This window comes from Neopsephotus bourkii, unplaced genomic scaffold (genome assembly GCF_033783945.1).
Source record: "Neopsephotus bourkii isolate Nb327-2 ecotype Australia unplaced genomic scaffold, CSIRO-AGI_Nbou_v1 NB_1384, whole genome shotgun sequence".
Taxonomy (NCBI): Eukaryota; Metazoa; Chordata; class Aves; order Psittaciformes; family Psittacidae; genus Neopsephotus; species Neopsephotus bourkii.
In genome coordinates, this window is record NW_026901863.1 from 493,739 (window position 1) to 505,063 (window position 11,325).

An 11,325-nucleotide genomic window follows, 5' to 3' on the forward strand; every position below is an offset into this window, starting at 1 on the left:
ACTTCTAAGATCATTTGGAAATTTCAGCAGATGTAGAATAGATCTTGCTGACTTTTTTTTTTATTAATTTTTATTTTTAAGATGAAAATGCCACGTGCTGTTTTTAACCTAGGAAACTGTTCGGGTCTTGCTTCCTCCCTGATGATCTATCCAGCTTGTGAGAATGTACCCACTGTGATGTGTATTTTACTAGTGCTCTATCTAATGAAAATTAAAAAAGAGAAAAAAATACTTCTATTGGTATGAATTTCCTATAAATCTGAGATTCTCAATAGCCATGACTGTCACTTCCATTCTGTATAGCTGTGAAATGTTTTTGGATTTGCCTTTTTTGTTACCTTCATTACCAGCAAATCATGACCCTAGTTATGTTTTGTTGTTTTGTTTGGGTTTTTATTTGCCTTCAAGCCTGTACTTGAAGTATACCAGGAGGACTGTTGAGGATTTCTGAAGAAGTAATCCTGGTCCTATGAAAGCAGGGCAACAGTAAATTTACTTGAAGGTATCTGTATGATTCTTGGGGATGGAAAACCTATTCTGACTGATCTTAGCTATTAAAATTTTGTGAAAATCTGATGAATATCTATTGGTTTTCCAAATCCATAGAGATTATAGAGCAGAAAATACTCCACTGAGAAGGTTTTTTAGTGCACAAATAATATCATCTTATATTTTGCATTGTGACCCTTAGTGTGTCTCTCTGGATTTCAGAAACATCCCCTTTAGGTATGAACTTGTGCTGACTATGTAGACAGGTTACACCACAGTGTCCTTTCTGCTTTAAGAAGGCCCCACTGGATTTTTTAATATCTGATCACCAAAATATTGGGTATTTTCTCCCAGAACTGTTGTGCTGCTGCGAGAGTAGCATGCACTACATTCACAGAAAAAAACCCCAAACACTCCCTAACTGAATGCTCCAACTCTGTTGGTGAGTTGTCATTGCAGCTGGTTTACATCTACCCCAGAAGACTGTCAAACTTACTTAAGCACCTATACAAACAAATGTATTCCCCAATTTGAGCCTGCTTTTATCACATTGAAAAAGACTTTTTAAAAAATGTATATGGGTATCAACAGGAGTATTAGAATTTTATTTATTTTTAATTTTCCATTATGTCAAGCACTTTATATGAGGACTGAATATGAACTACAAATTAGCTTGTATTCTTTTTCTTAGTTAACCTGGATTTCAACAGGCTTCAGAATTCTTTGCTTAACTTTAAGCACGTGGATAATCCCATCAAGGTAAAGCAATCAAATCCCACTTATTTGAAAAGGTAATGAAAAATAATATTTTTATTGACATAAACAATTTCATTCGTGTTTATTGTTTGAAACTTATGGCATATAAAAAGTATTTTTACTTATGTCTACATATAAATACTCTTCAAAAACCCCAGATAAGTAGAAAGGAAAAGAAACAGCCTTCTACTCAAGTCTCTTGTCCTGCTATACCATCATCCTTTGTTTTCCAAATCATTATTTTCTTTAAAAAAATATCTTCCAATTTCCCATGGTTAAGAGTGTAAAAAAAAAAAAGTTTTTGTACATACTCTACAGATTTTGTGTAGGGGTGATCAATATAATAAGGACAGTATAAGCAATCAAAGTCCTTAATCAGTGATGTATCTGATGTTGTTTAATAAGAGGGTCAACAGTATCTAAAACATGTAAGTGAAGAACAGATGTTTTGTAGCTGGAAAAAAAATCTAATGGAAGGGTAGGTTGACAGACTGATAGCTCTTTTTCTGTTGCGGAGGTGGTGGTGCATAGCCTTTTTCTGTGAAATATACTGCAGTAGTATTTATAAAATAAACCTTTTGGAATAACAAGAAATGAGATAAAATCATCACATAGCACCACAAAATATGGATAAGGGTACTTTGGTGTTTTGATAAAACAGCATCTGAGTGAACTTGCATCTTTTTATTACCTGGGTATTATTTTTATCTGAAGGATAAGTGTTAAGTGGAGCAACACAATTGCATTGTAACACAAAAACAATTCAGACAAAAAAAAAAAAAGATTTTACCCCTAAAGCCTTGCAGTTTGTGTTGTCATTTCTGACTCTGTGAAGTTGGTTTGTATAGTTGTATTTCATGCAGCCATGGTAATGCCCTTATGCAACGTATTGGCGTACTCTAAACAGTATGGAAACATTGAAGAGAGTCATGACCCAGAACTTATATTGAGCTGCATTTAGTTGATAGGGTCATGAGTTTGATTTTCCTTTCCAGTGAAGGATAACAATTCTTATGAGAAAACTTTGCCATAAATATCTCCATAAACAGTTTGTCCTATGTGAAATTCAAACTGATTTAAAATTAGGCCAACTCTGAGTATTTTTTTTTAAATTGTACATGTTCTTTACTACTATTAATGGCCATTAGTGTCTTTAGGCTTTCTTTTTTCTTTTTTAACTGAGTTGTTCCCCTTTATATATTAAAGTTGGACCTTAACTTTATCTGATTATTTTCTCATTGTGTACTTGTTTATGTGTACTTTGCTGGCATTTTTTTTTTTTTTTAAGCTACTGACCACTATAGAAATTGAAGGGTTAATAAGTGGTTGTGTTTTGTATTATGTACTGCTAAACATCTATTTAATTTCAATAACAGTACACTGCAAGGCCAATTGTTATATGCTATTGAAAGTCATTTTTAAAATGTATTTGACAATACTATACAGGTTACTTGAATTAGAAGCTTTAAAAGAGTAAAAAGATGAGAAAAGGAGGGAAATATTCACTTGAGGATTAAGTACAAATAATGCACTGTTGAAGATTATTCAAAAGAGTAAGTTCTACACAAGACAATGGAAAACTTTTTCACTGAATATAGAATTTCAGGATATCACTGATAGATGATAAATTTAAAAAGACAGAAATGAGAATATTTTTTCTAAGAGATAACACACTTAAAAGGCAACAGGATTTACAGTACTGAAGATGTTTGGCACAAGGTACCTTACTTGCAGATATGTTCCGAAAAGTAACGTGTTAAGATATACATAAGTTCTGATTGGACAAGTTCGTTGGCAATTTTAGTGGTTTTACCCTACAAAGCCGTAAATGAATTAAATTCTTTTTCTTATTTAACAGGCAAATATTGTTTAATATTTTAAAATGTTTCAGTCACAATCCTTGCCTTTGATTTTAGTATCACAGTATACCCCATTTTTTAAATTATTCTGAGGTTTTGTAATGTGCGCAATAAGAACCTGATTGTTTCAAATTCAGTCTTTGTGCACTGACTGAAAAAAATACTTAGCCTTTGGAGACAAATGCTGTTGTCTCTGAAGAATATCAAGCAGCATTATGTTGGGGGTTTTAATCAGATTAACTGATTTCTGTGTGTTACTTTGAAGAGTTTTGACACTTCATAAAAGAGTACTATGGAATTCTATTGGTATTATTTAATTAACACTTGTTCCTATTTCTAGTTGGCATTATTTTTACTTTTGATGGAAAAATTAAATATTATTTTTGAATATGTAACAGAATTTTGATTTTAAACTTTGCTGTAGAGGTGCACATTCAGATACTTCCATATTTGAAGTGAACATAAAGGGCTCTTACACTTTTTCTTTCCTTTCTGCCAAAAGAGAATTGGTTAATAAAAATCCTGTGTTATTCTATGAGCCTGTGTTGTTTTTTTCTTTGAAATATCTTACATTTCTCTGACTTTTGTTCATGAGTTTTTGGTGAAATACATGTTGCACTTTAATAAACACAAATACTTGTATGACAATGCTGTTAGCAATTTGTCAAAATGGAAAATTTGTATTATTTTTTTCCCTAGGTTCTTTAATCATTTGATGAGAAGTGTATATTGAAGCTATTTGATACTGTGCTAATAATTAAGTATAAACACCTCTTCAGAACTCATGGAATGGTTTGGGCTGGAGAGAATCTCCAAGATCGTCTAGTTCCAACCCCCATACTATGGGCAGGGACACCGTTTACTAGGCCAGGTGGCTCAAAGCCCCATCCAATCTGGCCATGAACACTTCCAGTGATGGGGCATCCACAGTGTCTCTGAGAAACCTGTTCCAGTGTCTTACCACCTTCATAGTAAAGAATTTCTTCCTTATGTCTAATCTAAATCCATCCACTTTCAGTTTAAAACCATTCCCCTTTGTCCTGTCACAACATACCCTTGTAAAGGGTCACTGTCCAGATTTCTTGTAGGCCCTGTTTAGGTATTAGAAGACTTTTATAAGGTCTCCTGTTCTCCAAGCTGAACCACCCAGTTGTCTCAGCTTGTCTTCATAGGAGAGGTGCTCCAGCCTTCTGATCATAGCCATCCTCTGGAATCACCCAAGCAGGTCCACATCCTTCTTGTGGTTGGACCCCAGAATACAGTACTGCAGATGGGGTCTCACAAGAGCAGAGTAGAGGGAGAGAATCACCTCCGTTGACCTGCTGATCATGCTGCTTCTGATGCAGCCTAGCATATGGTTGGCTTTTCTGGGCTGCAAGCCTACATTGCCGGGTCTTGTTAAGCTTCCTGTCAAAAAACACCCCCAAGTCCTTCTCCTCAGGGTTGTTCTCAGTCCATTCTCCAGCCACCCTGTAGTTGTACTTGGGATTGCCCTGAGCCAGGTGCAGGTCCTTGCACTGGGCATTGTTGAATTTCATGAGGTTTGTACTGGCCCATCTCTTGAGCCTATCAAAGTACCTCTGGATGGCATCCCTTCCCTCCAGTGTGTCAACCACACCACACAGCTTGGTGTCATTGGCAAACACTGAGGGTGCACTCAATCCCTTTTTCCATGTCGCCAATAAAGATGTTAAACATTGCCTGTCCCAACTCTGGCCCCTGAGGAACATTGATCTTCCTGATCTTCACTTGGACCTTGAGCCATTGACCACAACTCTTTGAGTGAGTGACCATCCAGCCAATTCCTTATCCACTGAGTGGTCCATCTGTCAAATCCATGCCTCACCAATTTAAAGACAAGGATGTGGGCCAGTATCAAACACTTAGCACAAGTCCAGGTAGATGACGTCAGTTGCTCTTCCCTTATCCAGCAAGCCCACAGCCCCATTATAGAAGGCCACCAAATTTGTCAGGCGCAGTTTGCCCTCAGTGAAGCCGTGTTGGCTGTCAACAATCAGCTCCTTATTGTCTGTGTGCCTTAGCATGGTTTCCAGGAGTTCCTGTTCCATGATCTTGCCAGGCACCAAGGTGAGAATGACCACCCTGTAGTTCCCTAGTCTTCCTTTGTTCCCCTTTTAAAAATGGGGGTTATATTTCCCCTTTTCCAGTCAGTGGGAACTTCACCAGACTAATATGACTTTTCAAATATGATGGACAAGGGCTTGGCAATTTCATCTGCCAGTTCCCACAGGACCTGCGGATGCATCTCATCAAGTCCCACAGACTTGTGCATCTTCAGATTCTTTAGATGGTGTCGAGCCTGGTATTTATTTCCAGCAGGTAAGAAAATTCTCCCATTCCCCACCTTTGCCTTTGGCAATTTGGGTGGCTTGGCTGGAGCACTTGCCAGTGAAGATGGAGGCAAAAAAAGTTGTTGAATACCTCAACCTTCTCCATGTCCCAGGTATATGCAAAAATTCTACTGTGTGCAGGAAAAAAAAATCCACATTTCCATTCTGCTTTGCCATTTCGCAAATTCCTTGTTACAGTGTCTCTTGTGTATCAAAGTGTTTTACAACCACAACATTTCTCAGTTCCCTACTTCACTTCCCACTTGTTCTTAGTGTGAAGATAGTAATTTCCATAATTAAAATTAGGCCTCATTTTATTTTTGCTTCTCTTCAGGTTCTTGTTCTGCTGTATTCTTTCGCTTATGTGTACATTTGTATACTGTCCATCACAGTGTTTCAAGTGAGATTATAAAACTCCTCTACTACTCTTTTTTCCTGTAATGTGTTTAAATGAGTGTTTTAACCTTCAAAGAACAAAATCATTAATATTACTTTGATTCAAATACAGAAGAAATAAGCAAACTATCACATTTAAAAGGCTATAAAGTACTTCTTATCACTAACAGTGGTCTATTAATAAAAGAAGTATGAAGACCAAAGTGATTGCTAATCCTGTCATAACTGATAGTGACCAGCAAAGGTCATCTTATTCCTGTATGTAAATAATTCCTATGGGGTACATTCTTAGTCCAGCAGGTTTATTTGGTTTGTGTTTAGTTTTTATTCATCACTAGCAATATACCATACTGATGTTACATAGAGGTTGTTAACACAATTTTAGAGGAATATATCTATCTCTATACTGCTGCATAACACTGATGTGCGCTCCTGTTAGCAACACCAGCTAGTTACAAGTTCTGCTTTAAATTACAACAGTTATTTTAATAATTGTCTTCTTTATTTCCCTCTTTTCTTTCCTTTTTATTTTCTTTTATACTTTGTTACAAATTTCTATTTGTAATGTAAAGTATTCTGACCATTTAAGACACTGATAACTTTAAGAACTGTTTCACCTGTGCCTGATTTAATTATCAGATCATACTGTAAGCCCTGGGACTTAAAAAGGTGAGGGTAAAACTGTAGTTATTATGTTGGCTTAAAGAGGTGGCAACACTGTGGTTTGAATTATGTGTTGTCTTGCTGGGTTTTGGTTGTTTTGTTGGTTTTTCTTTATTGTAGTAGTTTGTGCTTGTTACTTGATTTGAGAGTACAAAATCAAGACTTGACTGCACAAATGATGGAAATGTAGCTAGCAAAGGAATGCTACAATAAACCATCTGAGAGAGTGCTTTGGTAAGTCACTGTGGTCCTACACTTTAATGCTGAAATTTTTATTACTGGGAGATGGTTATGTTACGGAGTCCAATATTTTTGCACCCATTAAATAATAATTGTGTTGTTTGGGGTTTAATCCCGTAGTTCATTATGTTTATTGACCTGTTATTCATATTGGTCTATTATTACTTGTCTGTCACCTTCCTTCTGTTGACCTGATTTTCATTTTGAAGCATGACTAATGCCTAGTGAAGTCAATGGATTACTTCTTCTGTTACTTAGTGTAGTATAGTGGAGAGAACTTTAGTTACAAATTAAGACTCTGTGAATTTGTTTTTTTTAATTCTGTTTATAACTGTGTGTATAGAGCTGGAGTAGTTGTGTTGCTGTTCTGTTTTGACCTCTCTTTTTGAGCCTCAGGACACAAATTCTTGATCTCTAATAGCCAAATGTGAAAAAATGTCCAAATTTGTGGTTATTCTAACACCCATGGGCATGTCCACACATACATACGAAATCTAATTTAAAATTTTATAGGTAAACCCTTGTGGACCTGCTGTTACTGTATCTTTTAGAAGCCTTTCTTCTCTCTTGCTGTAAAAATGCAATGTCTCACAGGTCCATTTGATTCTAAACAGATTTTTTTAAACAGACCAAACCAGATAAGAAGCAAAAGACTATGACAGGATCTTGCAGAGGAAGGAAAATAAACTAAAACTAACATTTAGGAGCAAAGAGAAAAGTATTGGTTTCAACAGGGAGGGCTTCCTAACTGAGGAATTCCCTATGCCCTCCACCTTGCTTCCTGAAAAATAAGGTGAGCTAAGATTTCTCAGTTACTTAGCCACACCAGGGCTTAAAAAAATATTCACTAGAGAAACATCCAATAAGATGCATATGGGTAATTTTCTTTACTAGTTTCTATGGTAACACACCACTACATAAAGCCAAGAAAAAAATACATCCACATAATGCAATGTTAGTTCAAGCATGTGAACACTCTCACTCCTTGTCTGATGCATAAAGGCAAAAGAAAACTGCAATATACAGTGGGAGAAATGTAACTGCAAATTTAAGAGCTTGAATCTTGGAACCGTAATGCTGAATCGTATTGCTCTGACAGTGCAATTTCTGTGGAATGGGAGATGGTGGTGATGGATATTGACCCACACAATTTCCCAAAAAGCTTATATTCCGCTTCAGAAGTAATGAAAGCAAAATAAACTTCTTTGGCTGGGAAAGACCTTTCAACTCATGACTGGTGGAAAAAATGATAGAATGGTAAAAGCAATAAATCATGCAAAGTAACTGGGGTCATTTTGTAAAGGTCCATTTGTAAAGGACACATTCAAACTAATGCCAATTGAACTTGGGCAGCTCTGACTTTGCTGTGAGGTTCTTAAGTTGAAAGGCAGATTCCCAGGATAAAATCATTGAGTAGGATCTGGAGTAGCTGTTTCAAACCTGAAAAACCCTCCCAGGTTGTATCGTGGGAAAGAACTTGTAGTTCTCAAGAGGCAGCACTGCCTCAGTGACCAAGAGACTCTTGGTACTTCCTTCTAAGGCTAAACTGTCTGCTTGGAGGCAACCTGCCCTTCTCCTTTCTAGCAGTGACAGAGATTTATTTTGGGTTTTGTATATAGATTTAGTTTCCTTAAATTGCTAATACCCTACCTTTATTTCTTTGCAGTTACGTAATATTCATCTCGATGCCTGAAGACCTTGGTGTTTTATTTCAATGCCAGCTTTGCCAAAATGCCTCACCATTTTAACCCTAGCTCTTTTCCCATCCACTTTGGTCATCTGGCTTGTATGCTTGTAATTCCCTCTGAATATATATATATATATATTAATCTTAATCATTGTGGAAATCTTATTGGGATTGATTCAGATGTCTGGGGGAGTCAGGTTTACTGGTACTGTCTCTACACCTGTTTTATTCAAATTCCTTGGGAAAATCTAGGAAGGCAGAGTTCTGACTGCCTTCAAAGAAGTGTAATATGTTTGGCCCATACAAATTGTGGGTGGAGAGGGTCATGCACACTACGACTGTATATACACTGTCACTTTTGCTTTCTATCAGTCAAGGCTTTTTCCTTTCCCTCCTTATTTGGTTGTTTGGAGTTTGTTGCTTTGGGTTGTTTGGTTGTTGTTTTTTTTTATTGCTTTTCACTTGCATGTTCTCTCGATATATAGTAATGAAAAAAGATCTAATATATCTTCAGCTGATAGATATGCCAGCCCCTTTCACGTAGCAAAAATAGCCCATGAGCAAAAATAGGGCACAAAAGGCTATAAAGGTGGACACTGGGTACACAAGCTGGGAGCCTATAAGTGGGTAATGTGTATGGTTTGTTGTCCTACAATTAGAGGACTATTAGAAATCTTGGATCTTACTGTATTCTCACTGTTCATGAGGCCTCATGATAGTGAAGATGTGGACAATTAATATATTTGTAACATTCAGGCTACAGTTTGGAAATTTAGATATAAAAAACCCAAACAAACAACAAAAACATTGGTACCCATGACCTATGTAAGTAAGAGTTCTGCACAACTCTTCTTTAAAGCTTTCAGTTTTCATTTTAGACCAAAATTCCTGGGAAACTTGATTTCCCCCTCCTCTCTCTTCCCCCACCCCATCCTCCCCCCCACCCCCAATTTCTGGTTCAACACATGTTAAAGTCATGTCAAAATCATAATAACATTCTTCCAACTTTTGATACCTGAGTTGCCTAGGATATAATAGATTCCCCTTTGGGTGCTTATGTTAATATGTTGAGGCTTTATATAAAAAGGCTTACACTTCTCATAAAAGGCAAGCTTGCATTTTTCACTCTAACTTGAGTAATGAAACTCAAATAGAAGCTTCTAGTATAGTTATATCTGGCTTGAAATCCTAGCTGAATCAGTGAATGTGCTATATTGTAATATAAATTATAATACCATATGACATGAATCTTAATGTAAAGCCATAGCCAACTTCTGTCTTTTAAAAGAAATCAATTCTAATTTCTGTACTACTTCAAGCTTGGAGTTGTTAATGATCTAGCATTGTCTGGGAGCTTGTGCATGCTGAGTGCTTTCACAGGATAAGTATTTTGAGGCTAGGTACAACTAGGAATGAAAGGACTGACAATAATATTAGAGCTTCTTGCTTGTATTTAAGAACTCAGATTGGAGAAGATGTTGGACCGGTGGAGTACTTAAAACATGAAAAACTATAGTAACCATCTTTGGTTTTGGATAGTATTTCTTCTTTTCTTACCTGCTCTGATAATTGGTGGGTTTTCTGTTTGTTGTTTGGTTTTCGGGTGTGTGAGTTTTGTTTTCTTGGTCTTTTTTTTTGTTGTTGTTTTATTTAGCAAAAAGTTTTGAAGCACTAAAGCAAATTGAAGTATCAAAATGTCTTTAGTCCTCACTCCTATTCTGGAGAAAAACAGAACCCACATTCAGCACGCTCCAACAGGCTGAAAGAACCTTTTCGGGACAGATAGCTGCCCACAAAAAATGAACTTCTGGAACAAGACACTATCAAGCGTTTTCTGCTTCAATATCAGAACATGGAAATTTGAGGCCTGTATTATGAAACATTCTAAAATAGTTTTCCTTATTTCTCTAGGCTGCATGAATATGCAGAAATAATAATTTCCTGCAATATTCAACTATACAGTGTTTCCTGTGCTGGCTTGGAGAGGGGTAGGTTCAGTAGATGTCTTTCACTGGGGAGGACTTGCATGTCTTAGTATTTACCAAAGAAATGTCTCCCTCTCTGTTAACTACTTCCAATATTTTATTGTCTTGTTTCTTTGAATTCTGCAGTTATCATCCTAAACTTAAAAGTAACTTCTAGTCATACAAATCCTTTGAGGGACTGTTCCTATAGCCTGTTCTGTAGAAATTACTCTGCTTAAGATCCTTGTCATGTATCTCAGCTCTGCTGTTTCTGAGGTGACCCTGCTAGTGCTGGGCCTGATTGCAGCTGGATTATGAATTTCATAAACTTGTAAAATTTATAAGCAGCTATCTTATAAAATCAGTAAAGAACTTGGACAGTGGAAGCTAACAGCCAGGAGAACTAAGAGTGACCTTTTTTTGCCATGGATCTCTTCCCCATTTCATGCCGGAACGCCCCCTCTGTCTTGCACTTCCCAATTCTCCAAGATTATATTTCTTTGTCCCTCACAAGGGTATGCTTGGAAAATCAGGCACAGAGGCAACAGGTCCTCTTTTCTGTAAGAAGTCAAATGCTCTGTCTTTGTGGGGCCCAGCTAATTTTTTTTATAATATATCCTTTCCCAGCTCAAATAGTCTTGTGGTATTGTGGTTTTTCAAAACCCTTCAGTGCCACACGTTCTGTATGAAGTACCAGAAAGAACTTTTAAATTGCTGTACACTTACGGCAACAGATGCAAACTGAATCATACTGTCTTTATCTATACTTAAGAGTGAAACTGTTTCTGGGGTCATAATCAGCCAGCCCTTAATGTTGGACTGTCCCAGGAATATTCTTTTCTTATGAAATAAAAAAAATGAAGTGGTTTAGAGCTGGCTACTTCTGGACAAACCTATGATTTACTTAGCTCACACTTCAA